General features: G+C 36.7%; 1 protein-coding gene and 1 long non-coding RNA gene across 4 annotated transcripts in view; both read right to left on the bottom strand.

Annotated features, from left to right (window-relative positions):
- Window positions 1-17584, bottom strand: part of HDAC9 (histone deacetylase 9) — a 489787-nt gene that overhangs the window by 318368 nt on the left and 153835 nt on the right. The window lies entirely within an intron of this gene.
- The window catches only part of LOC141928567 (uncharacterized), an 89200-nt gene continuing 86180 nt past the window's right edge, over window positions 14565-17584 (bottom strand). The window contains exon 3 of the long non-coding RNA XR_012624796.1: window positions 14565-15651. This is a non-coding gene — a long non-coding RNA (uncharacterized LOC141928567). The remainder of the gene's footprint in view (window positions 15652-17584) is intronic.

Raw genomic sequence — 17584 nt, 5'->3', positions numbered from 1 at the left:
CTCTCTCCCTTTTTTTCCCATTTCACATGGGTATCTCTCTCACACACACACACACACATACACACTTTAAATACAGAAATATATGTAATATGTTTTCTAATTAAGAATATCCCTTTCCACCTGACCAGAAAATAAAAGGTGGCCGACTTCCCTCAGATTTTACAGTGCACTCTTTTTTTAAATCTATGTTGATACACCAGGTTTCTAAAATCAAGCTAAAAACCCCATAATCCCAAATTCCTTTGTTGGGATATTACAGTCCTATTTACATATAGGAGTAGTGCTTTATTCCTCTACAACATGACATCTGGTTCTGCAATGGTTACACAAAGATGGTTATTTATAGACCAGGGAAGTACAAACGTCCCTCCCACCTCCCCCAATACGAGGGTCATATAGCCCTCACCTGGTACTAGATTTAACATGACAGGTGATAACATAGAAGTAAAAATAACTTGTCAGTATTCCCTTCAAACTCAGACAATTACAAGTTTAAACACAGGGATGATCTGTTCTTAATTACAGAAGATTTAAATACAACAGAATACAAACACACGCACAAGTACACTCCAACAGATACATGTGTGTGTACACACATACGTATGCACATGTGCCTTACTTACAAAAGATTATTTTGGTCAGATACCCACATGAAGTTCAGGCTAACATCAGCTTTAATTAAAATCAGCTCAGTAAACCTGATACTGGATTTCCAGTACTACATGGAGGTTTACAGGGCTTTAATTAGGATATAAAGGCTCTGTTCCCAGTGGAACAGATCCTCAGTAAACCCCTCTGCTAGCCCATTATCCCCAGCCCAGCATGCGTCATTAGGTGCCTCTGTCTATTTTAGCCTTATTAATGTGTTTAGGCACATACATCAGTGAATTAGCACAAACTGGTCTAAGGTTTCAGGATGAGGGAGTCAGTCAATTCCATCACATCAGCTTTACCTCTCAGCTTCCAGAAAAATAAATACTGCAAACCAACCCTGCTAGTTTTCCAAGTAAACTGCTCTACATATATAGCAGGATTCATAATAACATACTGCATTTCAACAAGTTTATACAGCAAACAGGAAGAGTTTTTTAGACATCCATAGACCAAACTCAACCACTTAGGTTTTGAATTACAAGACAGACCTACTCTCAGGACTGGGGATACCTCACCCTTGCAAACATAAAGAAGTTAAAAAAAATATTTACTTTTCACTTTCCTGTACTCTTGCTCCTATAATTTTATAGGCAAATTACAAAGATAAACACAGACAGAGGAATCCTTTAAAGAACTAATGTTTTTTAATAATTTTTCTTCCTCAGTGTCCTTCTAAACAGGCATTATTAAGTTTTATTACTGCTTTAGTTACCTCTACTGCTACCCAGAGAACCTAATTTTGACAATAACCTAAATCAGAAAATGTTTCATCACCAAATGTTGTTATTTCTATGTTTCCATGCCAGATGACTATCAAACTTCACAAAATATTTCAAAACCACTTGGAATTTGTAACAGCTCTACTCATATTAGTAATCAGGACAAAACTGACTTGAGCTGCACTCCAAGTGTTCATTTTTAAATGTGTAAAATACAGGAATGGAATAATTGTAAGGTAGATATCGATCATGTCTGAACACATTAATTTTTATATGGCCTGTCACAGTGCTACTGTCAGGGAGTTTTACACAACTCGGTCATCCCACCCAGTCATACTACATGAAAAAATCTTGACTGAGAAATTGCTTAAATCTGCTTGTAACCATAGAAAATCAAGACCTTAAAATCAAAGCCAACAGGAAGAGGAAACTGTGATAGCTTGAGCCCATTACGTGTGCCCTGCGGTTCTACAGGCGATCAGAGGCTAGGTGCCACCAATTTAGGGCATCCATATCTGGTAGGCTCTGCTGCAACCACTGTACAATACAGCATTAAAGTCACTGATTTAGGTGCTGTCAGAAACTAGCTTTAAAGCTACCTAGGTTTAAATGGTTGATTAGCCACTTAACTAATTAGCCTGAGTCCACATCTTCTTGTGCCTTTTGAGATCTCCATTATATCCAGTAACATGGAGTGATGCTCCTCACTTGCCAAAATGGAGGTCACCAGTATGGCTAGAAGTGCTGATGCATCCCACTGCTCTAAGACGCCTTTTTTTATCTTTTATACTTCCACTGTCATAATCAAGCAACCATTCTCTATATAATCGAAACACAAAGCAACCTGCCAGTATGCAATCTCTTTCTTTAATCTGGGAGAAAGGAATTTGTATTGGTGCTAATATGCCTTCCTTGAATTTGTTATTGTCAACTGATCAAACAAATCTTGACTGAATAGAACATATGGAATATTACTCAGTCTTAGTTTATCTTGGCTTAGCTTTTTAATAGAAAGACTATCTTTTTAATACAGACAGATATATATTACTTTTAATTTTTTCTCCCAAGAGCTATGATAATCATGCTGGGATGATTTGGAAAACACAGAGAAGTGCAGCCTATCAGACTACCAGTTAACCCTGAAAATGAAAACCATCTGCAGAGAAGGTTATTCCAGTGAGGCCTGCTGAACCTGGAAACAAGAAAGGGTTGTGTGTTTAGGATGATATGAAAACCTACTGTGACAAAGGTATTTGTTTGCATTTCTACTTATGGCACAAGTCATAACTTGTGGCATAAATTCTAGCACCTTATTCTGTATGATGTTACATAATGTTGAATTTATTTGGTAGATAGGAACATTTTAGCTCATGCCCATGTTTTTACACTATCCCATTAAGAGCTGGTAATAGAAATGAAAATCATTACAACTTTTTAACACATTCTGGGATGTGAAGCTATATTTTAAAAAAACACCGCATGTTGACTGTGGTCTGACTGCTGTAGCCTGTACTTCTCCTACTCATGATAGGTGATCTACCTTTCACACATAAAAGGTCAGACCCTAAATCTAATAAGAAAATATAGAAGGGTAAAGAGAAAGACTTAAAATTCTTATGGGTAGAGTCACTTTTTCAACGCCACTTAGTAAAAGAGGAGGAAATGCAAATGAAATCAGGTCACTTTTATTTCCAGTTTCCTTTTCTAATCACTAGATAATAGCATCTTCCCCAGATCCCTTTCAGAAAGCTACCCATAGAATATTCCTATGCATAATTAGGTGAAATATCAGGTAGAATCTTGAATGATCATTAAGGAATAAGCAAATAACAAAAAAGAAAATAAGCAATGTTATTTCACGTATGACTATCATATTTGCAACTTTTAAATTGCGTTGGTACTTTATATGAAGTCCATTCTTATGTTAAGAATCCAAAGTGAGTACAAATTTAAGTATTCATCAGGAGGCTGTGGGGCTTTCTGCCAGTCAAGCTTTCCAATTTTATGAATTCAGAGAATAACACTCAACAAAGTATTCAGGCAGGAAAATAGAACAACAACTAAAATGTTGCTCTAGCTACAGCTAATGCTCAGAAGCATTGTTGAAGTGTTTGATAGATCAGATGAATGTATATACTCTTTTTAGTGCTGTGAAGTAGTCAAGAAAAAATGCTGTGAACATTTAATTATTACCAAGAATCCAGAGAATCTAAGACATTAATTTTAAATATTCAATTACCTATTGAACAAAAATCTATTAGGATGCTGTCGTGAGTGTAGCGGCTGCTTGTTAACTCTCTGGCATGGCAATAAAACTTGGGCAATGAATGTAATTGTACTAGGGATCAAAGAGCTGAGCTCCTACTGAGAAGCAAGTGTATACACTGCCAATATTTCATCATTCAGAGTCACTTTCCCTCCTCTGCCTAATATGAAAGCTATAAAAACAAAACAAAAAAAACCCTCAAACTGTTATTGTTAAAGCCAAAAACTAATTAGTCATTGCTTCCCAAAGTGTTATGTGAAAAGTCTCTAGAAATAATGGGCTGCATTCTCAAATTTTATAGGTTTATTGAGTCTAGTGTTCTCTGGTATTTCCTGTTTCCCTTGCTAGGAAAGATGGAGTCGAGTTTACAAGTCATCTTGAATAACACACAAACTTTTCAATAAAGGCAATAATTTGTAGATTCATAAAGTACACGCTTGAAATAAAGACAAGGGTGGTAAACAAAGGGAATAGCAAAATTTTTTTTATTGTTTTTAGAACTAAAATTCCCAGCATCTTAATCCTTCTAGCAGAGTATGATTTGCCATTTTTCCATTTAAAATACCTGAGCTTGAAAGCAGTATCACATGAGATTCCGGGGGGGGGGGGGGGGGGGGGGGAACACCACATCCATTTAAGTCTAAAATACTCTTTCTGTATGTTAATACATACATATCATAGCAGTTATAGGCTGCTAACAATATGGGGAACAATGAACAGCTTTCTGTCTCTTCCCCTGTGAGTCATTTTAGTGGAAGATCTCAAAACATGAGGACACATATAAAGACTTGAATGCAATCCTTGAAACACCTACATATGTTACTTTTCCAAGCTATGAGCATTTGAACAGTGCTCCAAACAATTAATGACAAGGAATCACCTTCTTTCTTGGTAGCTCTACCTACTATGAAAACAGGGCTAAATGTCATGACTCTTGATCAAAGCCCTGAGATGATGATTCAGACCCCTAGCCCCATTACAACTAACAGGAGTTCTGCTATTGCCTTTATTATGTCAGGATTTCAACTCCTGAGATCATTTAATTGTCCCAAACATTTATCACCTCATTTCTGTTTTATAGCACAGCTAAAAGCATGTCCAGAAGAACTGCAGCCATAATGCTATGACCAAACACTGCTTTAGTGAGGTCTCAAAAGAGAAAAATACCATCTTCCAGAAAAACAATTCCTAAATCAGCCCCCGAATTTGTGCACAATCCCAAGCCATATTCACTTACAACATCTAAGAGCATCACAGCCCAAGTATGCACTGCTGCATTTAGTTTACTTATATTTTACACAGTCATTATGAATATACACTGGTCAAGAAAACGCTCTTCCAACATACAAGATATGTTAAAGATCTGTCTATATCCATGTGCAGGTGTATCTGCCACCTTTGCAGTATTGTTCTGTTTTTCATTACGTTAGCAAAAGGACACGGATTCTCCAAGGACTGTGTTCAAGGAGAAAATGCCTTTGAGTTACTTAATAAAGAAAGCAAGTGCACCTATATGCTTAACTACAATCCATATAGTAAAGTTGATAAAAATAATAACAATATGCACAGATTATTCTTTTTTTTTCTTAATCTTGTTGTGTATTCAACTCACATAGGCATAAATCTGAACCCAGCTCCACTGAAGTCTAGGAGACTCCACTGCCTCTTACAGCAATGTGATAGAAGTAGCAGGATTGGTACTGAAGAAAAAAAGTTAGATTAAAGAGGACAGAAAGAAGGGCCAGTTGGGCTGATCCAAAACCCAAAAGCTATTTGTTAGCAAGCCAGAAATTTAGCCTACACATGTTTTGTATCTCTGTGAGATGGTTTTGTATTTGCTGACTATTAAACAGCACAAAAAGTACTTGGAGATGTCGTAAACTTATAATGCTTTGGTTAAAAACAGGTTTTCTACAGTGAACCTCTGCATTGCAAAGATGCCTTTATCCTCAAACTTAAGTTCCCGTGACATTTTTAACAAACTAACCTTGGCCTTAAGACACCATCAGAACATTCTTAGTCTCACCATATTATATATAATGTGTTTTACATACATGACACTCTTCAGTAAGTTCATAAATGCAAGAGCTCTAAATTTGTCTCTGGCTGATGTTCATTTCTTAAGAAATGTACACATCTGCATGCAAATGAGGGACATCAGTTGAGCTCCTCACATCTTGTATGTGGTCCTGCAAAGAACAGTTCCCACAGATGAAGAAGCACTCTGTCTCTCAGCTCCTAATCAGAGCTGCCTCCATTCAGTGATCTAGCACAATACTCACAATCTTCTAATAGGTGACAAAAAGTTAGAAAGCCATAAAATGTCTATGTTTTGGTTTTAGCACACAGAGCCTCTGGGTTTTAAATGTTCATAAAAAATATCAAAATATTTTTAGAAATTAAATCCAAGATACCTGTTTTGAATAAACTGCTGAGTTCTGAGGTGAATGGATTGTAAAAACAAATAGGAGTATTAATAAAAATGTTCCAGCAGCTTAAATCTGTTGTAATTTAGTAAATTACTGTATACCCACCCAGTAGTCCCACACTATAAAGTTACTTTCGACTTTATACCAATGTATTTCTAGCAGCAAATCTCCACTGCAGACCATTTATTTGACCTCCTTCTAGCAGAGATCATGTTATAATACTGAAATTTTTCATGCTCCTAAAAATAGCAATGCAGAGATTCTGAAATGATTAATGACAGTTAGTACTGTTGAGCTTGATGTAGAAAAATAAAATAGGGTATACATCCATCCATCTACTGAAACCTGTGAGATTATTTTTCCTGTTCTGGGGTGAGGATATTAAATTTTATGAGAGCTCTCCTCTTCCAAGATTGTCAGAATGTCAATGGCTTTATCCCACTTGTTCTAACATTTAATATAATACATAACTGCCTAGAGGTACCAAAATACAGGCAGCAATTGAAGGGTGGTTTTCTAAAGATATGAACAGGAATGCTAGACATGAGTTTATTGTGAAAATCTTGAGACTCCTGAAGCTCAGGACTGTGATCTCTGTCACAGCCATGTCCTTGCAACATGTTCTTCTGTTCAAAGTGCTCCCTAACAAATATACGTACGATGCAGAGATCCTTTGCATTTCCTCAGCAGACCACAGTCCAATCTGTCAGAAAAATCTCATTAAGGACCTAGCACTGCTACAGTGAATGTGTGGAATTTATTTTCTTCATAGAAGTGCCAGTGCTTATTAATGAATTGCATAGAATTAAAACACTGATCTCTCAGAGTTGGTATCTGAGTATCTCTTGTGCTGGTGATGAAGAACCAGGTACTGTCAGAAAACTAAGGGGATGAAAACATATCACAGGACATATTACCAGAGAATTACACATACACTTTATATTTTAAAAAGGTCGCCATAAACCTGACTGCACACCTCCACAAATTAGCAGAAAGGCAGCAGAGGTGGGCACCCTCCGAGTGTGATCCAGACCACCAATTTCAACTGAGTAGTGAAGGAAAACATAGTGGACTATCTGGAGCACATGCCTAATTTTTAGATGGATAAAGTAATGTGAGATGTTTTGTGCTCCGTGTATCTTAATACCTCTTTTTTTAACTCATTCTTCTGACTCAAGAGACAAAGTTCTCACTGGCCAGGCATATTCTGCTTTCTAATGACATTAAAGCCAAAACTGACCAGTGTTAAAAACGTTACACATGATGAATGCATGTTCAATTCACTTTGAGCCTACCCCAGTGACATGAGCTGAATGTCAGCTGTGTCTTATGTGTCTGCTTATTCTAGCTTTTCTCAAAGAATAGGAGATTTGCTACCCTCCGTTTTCAACACTTAAGCAGCAGGCACTTAACACTTAAGCAGAGGGTGGTATAGCAGGCAGCATGGAGATAAGGTCTCAGCAAAAATTTTGCATATTCCTTGGATGGATCAGCAGATGTACAAGTGAGACACACACCCTGTTGTACACACAACTCTCACACATTTCAGGACAAAACAGAGGAGATAGAAAACCCTGATGACCGTCATTATCTTTTCCCTAGTCTCCCAGTATTACAGTCCACCACATAGAAATGGCACTGTTTATAATGAACAAGATGGAATAACCTGACTAAGGAGCTAGGAACTTAGTTCACAGCCTGTTTAAATTCACAGTATTGAGATGTGAAACAACAACAGTCATTTCTGTATGGGTATGAGGAAACAAGAGCGTTAAGGACTCAATGCTGAAAATTTAAACAGCAAAACAAAGCAGAGAAACAAGCCAGGATCATTGATGAGTGGTAGCACATGAAGTTCTTCATTACAAATTTACTTGGTGTTCATTGCTGGTAATGTGCAGATGTCACTGCACTTGCCTAAGAGCTTTCTTGTAACGAAGGACTGATTTTACATACTATTAAAATTATAATACTGCTGCTGCAGGGAACCTGAAGAACAACAAGCTGAAAGCTATTATTGAAAGAACAAGATACAAATGCATTCATTCTTCATATTCTATGCAGCCATTCATCATTCAAGAAGCAAATTTTACTGCTCAAATAATAGCATTTATAAGAATCCTAGGTCTTTAACTTCCATTTCAACACCAGTCATATCTGATTTTCTCAGCATTTCTTTTATGGGCCGTATAATTTCAATATATATTAAGGGAAAGTGAGCATACATGGAATACATGTTTCCTTTAGGAGATCTTGGATTTTATAAGAAATAACTAGTTATAAAGGAGAAAAAAAAACGCAAGTCTTTTAAATGAAATCTAGTGAAACTCATGCGAATAACAAAGATAACACATTCTCACTTAATACTTGTTTAATAATTACTTAAATTGTTTAAATAACATATTAATTCAAGCTCATTTAAAAGTTCTTTTATAACAAAATTACATTGATAATTATTTAATTAAGCTAAGCAGGCTTTAGGTGCATTTGCACGGCTTTTATAACAGCAATTTAAAACTGAATAAATTAAACTCTTGTAACTTTTCAAATACAGAGATAGCAAATACAATTCTTCTTGGAAACACTCTCACCCATAAGCACCTTCATGCACATAAGCAGTGCCTTTGAGTTCTATTCATGGAAGTGTTTTCTGGAATGAGGCCCTATGGAATAAATGTAAAAGTTGTACTCTATTTTCTAGTATTAAATATAGCTGAGGAGCATGCAGTTTTTGAATAGCCATTTTATTCCTTCTGTGTCTGAAAGCCAGTGCTTCGTTGGTGGCACACTTTGAAATTCTGGAACCCATTCATGTAATATTGGGAGTTGTTCCTATTTCCATGCCATGAAAAGTATAAAATTTCTTATTGAAGGAAAAACAATATACTCAAATTTCTATTTGCATGAAGAAACACGTACCTTTGGGGGCCATCCTTGCAACTAATCTCTTTGTTTCAAGATGATAATTCTGTATATTTTTATATCTTCACAGTTGTTCAGAAGCATATTATTCTGTACTGAGATGTTGCTTTTCTACCTTAAATCTTTGTATTTTTTTGTGTTCCTTGGACTTGCTTTTCTGAAGTTCTATGAAGATCACAGAGCAAGAAATAACAGGTAGCTAAGTTTTCTAGAAATTCTTTGTGCTAGTGCATGAGAACTCATTTTTTCTTCAAGTACAGTGAGAGCTCACAGATATGTTTCAAGCAATCTTTTGCTTTTTGGCTTGTGGCCATTGAATTTTAAATTAGTAAGCAACATTAAAATGATGAATGCAAAGTACTAATCTTGCATTTTAATCGTATGAGAGATAAAACCATGCTTTATAAATAAAGCTATTTGTTAAATGTAAATGATCAATCTTTTTTGTTTTCAAAGGGTATTTGAAGACATACAGTTTAAGTCCTGTTGTATTTGCAATAATAAAATGTTTGAAAAGGAGAGAAAAATCTGATCTGTCCAATAACAAAAATATCCTGATATTTCTATCAAAATATTTTTATTTCATTCTTGAATTGCTATGCTTCACATTCCAGGTTTCCAATATTCATAATTACAATTTCAGTACAGACAAGAAGGAACAGACTGAATTTCATAGCTGCCCAGTGATGTGAAAAGTCTTCCCAGTAAGAAACTTCCACTGACACCGTCTTCTAGGGTGATCAGAAAAGTGAATTAATTCATAGTAATTATGACAGGCAGAGTGATGTGTACAAAAAACAACCAGGATTTCAAGTTTTCATGTTAGGATTTTGGGTGCTTATTTCAATGTCATTAGGGAGGGAAGAAAGAAATACATGTACAAATCTCACAAATTTTTTTAAAAAAAAGGCTGTCCTGATGAGTATGTATGTATATCTATACACATATGTATGAAACACTCTTCCCGACTTTGAAGACATCTTCTCTATAAAAGGAGACAAAGCCAAACACACTTCTCTGGAATGTTTTTCTTTCAGCCATCTCAGAGAACCTGGGGTACTTCTGCAAAAAGCCCTGAAGAGGTGCCAAGAAGGCCAAAGCATCTCAGTGAAAAAGTTTAGGGAGGTCCTGCCCTGGGTTTGAGAAATTAATATAAAGTTAGATGAGCAGGGCTCAGCATAGCCCTGACCAGGCTAGATTGCTTCGAGTTTCAAAGCTCTGTGTTGTGTTTCACCTCCCGGTGCACCTTCTTCACAAGCAGAAACATCTTGTGTTCTGCAAAAGAGGATGTGTAGCCCCAGGACTAACACAACAGAACAAGAACATGCTAAAAATCCAACAACCATAAATCTCTTCAGCCTTTGCCAGTAACTACCTACATTTACTCTGAAGTCTGACTAATATTAGAAAGACCATTCTGGCCTTTGTGGACCATTCCAAACAAGCTTCCACATGTCATTCTGCTGGTTTTCATAACAGGAACAAAATGATTATTAGAAAATAATAAAAGCAAGTGTCTCAAAAAAATGTGTAGGATATTTCTCGCTGAATATCTGTGATACATAATACACAAAATATTTCTAAGGATATTTACTTAGATGAGAATGAAACCTACCACTCACATACTAGATAAGATGGAATCATCAGTGGAAAAATCCTTACATTTTTTTAAGCACTTGAATGCCTGTCTTTGTTCTATCTTAATTAAAATCAATACACCTGACTGAATGTCATTATTTTGTTACTAATAGAGTACATATTAAATGATTAAACACCATGCAACAGTCACAAAACTATTAATGGGAAACCATCATTACTAAACAGTATTAAGAGACAACATTTTATTTGGAAGAGGGTCCGGTAAGCTCATTCCAAATACTATTCAATATTTTTATTCTTGACTTAACACTGTAAAATCTGAATGACAGATCAAGTTGAATAAAGCATTAAGGCTCTGTCCTTTTCAAGCAGAACAAAATAGGTTTGAAAAGCATTAGTTGAAGAAGTAGATAAGGCCTTCTTTGGACAACTGAAGAAGCCTCAAATTCACATGCTCTGATCCTCAATGGGGAGGACTTCAACCACCTGTTATCTGCTGGAAGAACAACAGAGCAGAGCACAAGCAATCCAGGAAGTTTCTGGAGAGCATCAGTGGTCACTTCCTAACACAGGCAATTGAGGAATGGACAAAGGCAGGTGTTCCGCTGGAGCTCATACTTACAAGCAAGAAGGAACTGGTCAGGAGGGTGAAGGTCATGGGCAACCTTGGTTTCAGTGACCATGACATTGTGGAGTTCAGCATCCTGAGAGGATGGAACAAGGCAAACAAGCAGAATCACAACCTTGGACTTCAGGAGAAGAGACTCTGGTCTGTTCAGGGGGTTGCCTGGAAGAATCCCATGGGACACGGCCTTGAAGAGAAAAGGGGTCCAAAAGAGCTGGTTGATTTTCAACTACCAATGCCTCCACGCTCAGAAACAGTCCAGCTGATGGGCAGGAGGCCAAGCAAAGGCAGGAGGTGGCCTGCATGGATGAACAGGGAGCTCCTGACAAAACTCAAACATAAAAAGGAAGCATAATAGAGGTGGAAGCAGAGACAGGAGACTGTAGGAATACAGAGACAGGGTTAAGAAAGCCAAAGCCCATCTGGAGGTGAATCTGACATGGCACATGAAAGGCACAAGACCACCTACTGAGATATCAGTCACAAAAGGAAGATTTGGGAAGATGTGGGCACACAGTTGAATGGATCAGGGGACTGATATCAAAGGACATGGAAAAAGCCAAGGTACTCAATGCCTTCTTCACCTCTGTCTTCACTGGTGGGATCTGTCTGCAAGAATCCCAGGCCACAGAGACCAGTGGGAAAGTCTGGAGCACTGAAGACTGACCATCCATAGAGGAGGATCAGGTTAGGGAAAGGTTAACGATAACCGTAAGACCTGATGGAATGTACCCAGGAGTGCTGAGGGAGCTGGACAATGTTGGCAGGGGCAATCCTTTCATTCTGCTTCATGCTGGTGAGGCACATCTGGAAGACTGCGTCCAGTTCTGGGGATAAAGATCCTCAGTACAAGAGAGACATGGACATATTGGAGTAAGTCCAGCAGAAGTCTACAGAAGACAGTGAAGGGACTGGAGCCTCTCATATGAGAGGATGAGAGAGCTGGGACTGTTCAACCTGGAGATGAGATGGCTCAGGGTAATCTTATCAACGTGTACAAATGTCTGACTGGGGATGGTGTTGTAAAGAAGATGGAGACAGACTCTTCTTAGTAGTATCTAGTGAAAGGACAAGAGGCAATGGGCACGAATTGGCATACGGGAAGTTCCATTTAAACATAAGAAAATACTTTTATCACTGTTAGAGTGGCCAAACACTGGAACATTGTGCCCACAGAGGTTGTGGAGTCCCCATCTCTGGACATATTCAAAACCTGATTGGACTTGGCGCAGACCAACCTGCAGTAGCTGACCCTGCTTTGAGCAAGGAGGTGAGAGTATGTGATCTCCAGAGGTTCTTTCCAAACTCAACAATTCCATGATTTTGTGACTGTGAAACACATTGTAGTATTTTATTGTAGTTGGAGCACGCAACAATCCTATCCTTTCACTTCCTATGCTCGATCATGCCAGAATTAAGGAAAATGGCCAAATCATTGACAGAATTTTGTGCAAAAGGACAAACAAGCTCAGAACGAGTAAGCACATTTGATATCACACTGCTTTTGTTAAACCAAAGGAGGCACCACAGAGACTAATTATTTTTGTGGTTCTTATCCATAAGCATTACATTTTTCAGTGTTCACAGAGAAAAACTTCAGTTAATGAGATCCATAAAGATTCTTTAATCAGCTTATATTGTGAAAAAGTATTAAAGTCTCCACTTTCACAACAGGCACATGAAATATATAGTTTTATGATATATTACTAGCACAGGAACTCACCTCCCCCTTTCCCCTGAACCACCTGCAATTTTTAATAGTCATGTATCGCCAGGGTACCAGAAACCTATAAAAGTTTAACCTGCCAATTAACAACTAGGTAAAGTTCCAGCCTTGTATAATATTTTGATTGCTTCCAAGAGCTTTTCAGAAAAATATTTCCACAAAATTGCTAGCCAGAATTTTGATCTATCTATTACAAGTTGAGTAGTAGGAGAAAAATATAAATGTATTATGGATGAAAAAAATTAATCAATTTTTATACATGACAGTAGACCTGCCAAAGCCAACTCTGGACAAAAGCACTTATTTGTTAAGGAAAGAGGGAAAAGAAAAAAATAAAAAGGCTTTCATTCTAGTATTTCCTCTCAAAGGGGACATAGAAAGTAAGGGCAGAGTTCAGCTATTCAATATAGGTTAATGTATGAAGTACAGTGTGATAGTTTTCAATTTATTTCATGATAATGCATCAAAGAAATAATTAGGTAAAATAACATTATCTTCCTTTTGAGTAGTTCTTTAAAAACTAGGTAAGAATGTATCAGCTTTCAAATCATTTTCAGGAATACAAAAATTGAAGTGCAGAATAGTTACATTTATGTAGATCTGGACTGGGAGGTACACACCAGTATAAATTAAGTATAAGTATAAATTTTCTTGGCATTACCTTTGATAATCATGAATCCTAAGCACTGACCAATACTCCTATTAAGGCTTGAACAAAAAAAACCCACAATAAAAACATATCCACCTCTGAGACCTAAGATTTAATTATAAAGCAACAAAGTCTAATGTATATTGTCAAGAAAGAAATCATAGACAATATCGGTCACCAACTATAACAGGCACCAACTCATATCCATCAAACTAACCAGTGCTAAGTTTTTGTGGGCACCACACAGTTTTGCAGGTGAATACCAGATCTCCTAAATATGAGAAAGCATAAAGATGTCCATCTGAAAGTGTGACAAGGTGTTAAAGAAAGCTGTTGAGCAAAGTGAGAATAAATTTTCGCTACTGGATAGCAGATGCCATGAAGAAGTGGCAGAAAATAGAAGGAGAAAGTCAAAGTTAATGGGATATGGTTAGAACTGCAAGCCTGGAGCTTCATGGAATTAAAGCAAACAAATTATTTGGAGATATCCAGTCTGAAGAGGATCAGAGCAAATGAGAACAAGGGAGCTAAGAGACAGAAAAGAAGTGATAAATTGCTTAGGGTTTAAGTGGAAGGACTTGAAAAAAAAAAAAAGACAGCCTACAGGCAATGGGATGAAACTAAATGATAGATGGAAAAGAGCTGCGGCTTACATGATGTCTTTCTGCCACAGGGATGCAGGTGCTGCAGAATAACCTAATCCCTGGCACTACAGGGTTACCACTGAGCACACGGCTGCATTCACAGGGGACATTCAAGGCACAGCAGAGTTCGACTACTGCAGTTACACTTTGCCTTTGGGTCAAAAATTATTTGAATCCAGGGTGTCAAAAAATGCTGATATTATGCAAAATGAGTGTACACAATCTACAGGAGCTAATTAATAGCCCTAGACAAGTCCTGGAAACAGCCCGAATGCAGGTTCAGGTAATTTCTAATGCTCCAGTCCACTCAATTACGAGAAGGTGCACTGAATTCAGAGAGAATAGTTTTTATTTTATATAAACATTATTGATCAAAAAATACCACATTTTTAATGACAAAAGAAGAGCAAATTTATGTACCACAAAGTGCAGTATCAGGACAAGGGTAAGCAGTTTTCACAGTCTTAGCTTTGAACTGATTCTACTGTACAGGAGTCTCAACTTGTTTTGTTCTTTCCCTTTCTATCCCTTTTCCCATCTTTCTGCCTTTGAAAACTGTAATGAAAACTAAAACTTGATAAGCATTACGCAATGATGAACTATCAAGCAATTTCAAAGAATCATTATTAGCATTTTTCAAATTGCTGTGATTTTTGTCAGGCCAAGTTACAATTTGGTTTCCAGGTTTACTGTGCACTGTCTTCTAAAAGATCACTTTTCAGGAGACCACCATCCATTACCACTGAAAAGAAATATTAGCTGAAATATTGCCCAGCAACTCATTTGTGCTTCCTTACCTGATCACAAACTGACTGAAGAAACAGCTGTGGGCTTTATGGCCCACTCAAAGCATCTTCCAGCATATCTAGCTTCTGCCTAGACACTCAGTTTTCTTAGTAAATTATTTGTGTCTCTGTTTGTGAGAATTGCAATAAAATCAATATTTGTAGGAATCAAGGGACAAAGGAAGTGATTACCATACTGAAAAAAACCCACAACCCAACAACCAAAACAAACCAAAAACCCACTATGAAAACCCATAGGCCAAATGTTTTCAGACATAGGCTATAAACCCTAATTGGAAACATTCTGACTTCATGTTATTTTTATCTACTATAATGTTCATTTCATTATTATATAGGAAAAGGGATCAAAATAATTTACAAGTGCAGACTAAACAATATTTCACAACAAAAATGTAAAGATGTGACATTCTGATAATATCTAATTTATCATTCACTAGGTTCTAGATCTATACTACAACATCAACCACATACTCCATTACTATTCATCAGTCCAATTCACATTCCAAGAAAAACAATAAAAATCAGTTTGCATTCAGATTTTGTAGGAATGGCATTTTAAGAATCTCTTGGAGAGATTTCTGGCTTCTCAGGAAAGGGCTCTCAGAAGAATGGCTGAAAAGGAACAAGCAACACCATTTATTTCTGGTTCTCTAGAAGTTCAATAGGAGTTTTAATTCAGAACTATTGTGTTTATTCAAGTCATTTTAGATAACTTTTTCCAAGTTTTAAGGGCTTGGCATATAGTATTAAGTTTCATCTACAAGCACCATAACTTTACATACAAAGCATTTATTATTATCAGTATACAGTATCAGTGTACAACATATCCTTGATGCAAAAATCCTCCCAAGTTTAATTGAAACAATCGTAGTGGTTCCCAAACAAAAAATTACTTAAAATAACACTTTTTTTTTCCTCTAAATTATTGTAACTTAGATAAGACCAACATAATTGTGAAACAAAATGATGTACAGTAAAATAAAAACCTAACTTCTACTTCTCAATTTTTAATTTATGAATTACACAGGATGGGAAGATTAACAAAGCTGAAAATTCAATCATCTTTATTTCATTAGGAAGGTATCACAAATGTTAGGTTGGTTACTGGGCAAGGAAACTACCTACATGAATTCTGCTTTAATTTGTGGCAGTTCTTGATGACACTTCAATTAAGGCAGAGTATGGCCAAGAAACAGCTCTTTCCATACCACTGCAAACTAAGAAAATAAGACCGATCTATCCCTGGTCTGCGGCTCTCCTGGTGACCAATCTGCCCAGAAGGTAGCACAGGCGACATTTACCTGTTTCTTCTGTTTTGCAGAAGATGGAAATTTTCCTGGGTTTCTTATACGCATCTTAGATCATTTATTGCATTTCACGTTCATGAAGGAAAATGGATTATTTAGCTTAACCATAATGTGTTACTCACTGCCAGTTGAAGAACTGTAGAAATTAGCTCTGCCACACACCAGTGAGGTGGCTAGTCATTTTTCAGCTTCATAAACAAGTCAAAGGGAAAGGAAATCTATTTTTTATTAACCAGCTTCTAAAACTAAGTCATTTATGCTTCACTCTGACGAGACCTCTAGTCAAAGGAAAATAAAGCCAACTGCAATAAGTTTACCAGTAGGTTGCTTTATTAAAATCTATAAGGTGAAATTTTTCAACACAATCAAATCATCATAAAATATGTTATGTATTTATGATAAATTAAACTGCTATTGCAGTCCTTTTCCCTATAACACCACCCTTGGGGCCAAGGGATTTTGTAGGTTCCAAATATGTGTTATTGTAAGATGCTGTTCTACTTAAGGTTAAGTTGCATATTCCATTATAAAACCCCATTTCCAGGGGTTTATTACTCAGCCATAAAAATCTGCTTGGGGCTGAAATACGGCATGTAAAGACTCAGTTCAGCAGCAATTTTTTCAATGAATATTTAAGAAAAAAAAAGAAACAAGCCCTCAGTTTAGCTATTTTTAAATTAGTAAAGTGCCAAACTTTCAAAGAAATTCCACACCTGCAAAGATTTGAGTCTGGATATGAAGTACTGATGCCAAAAGTCAAAAACAATCTCTTCAGTGACCATCTGCCTGCCTGAGTCCATTATTTCCCCATGGCAAAGCAGAGACAGCAATACCAAAAGGGCAGCCTAAGAATTGCAGCACTTCAAAGACTGCTCTTTCCAGATCCTTTCATGAGTATTTGAATGCTTTCTTAAATCTTCCTCCTTTTAGGTGTATATTTTTCAAAAGTACAATTAAATTAAAACATAATTTTCATATTTGATTCCTGAAAAAGAAATGCAGAATGCTTCACTTAACTTTTACAAGCATAAATAATTATTTTATCGGGGCTTTTTTTTTTTTTTTTTTTTTTTAAGGTATCAGTAGTGCTGGCATTAAAATTTCAAAAATATTTCAGTGAATTTGCTTTTATTTACTTTGGACTATTAAGTTATGGTGACATAGGAATGGATGTTCTGGGTCAGAGTACAGGTTCATTTAGCTCTGTACCTGATCCAGTGATTCATGCGCAGGTACCT

Source organism: Strix aluco, chromosome 1 (genome assembly GCF_031877795.1).
Source record: "Strix aluco isolate bStrAlu1 chromosome 1, bStrAlu1.hap1, whole genome shotgun sequence".
Taxonomy (NCBI): domain Eukaryota; kingdom Metazoa; phylum Chordata; class Aves; order Strigiformes; family Strigidae; genus Strix; species Strix aluco.
The sequence above is the reverse complement of the archived record's forward strand: the minus strand, read 5'-3'. Positions and strand labels throughout refer to the sequence as shown.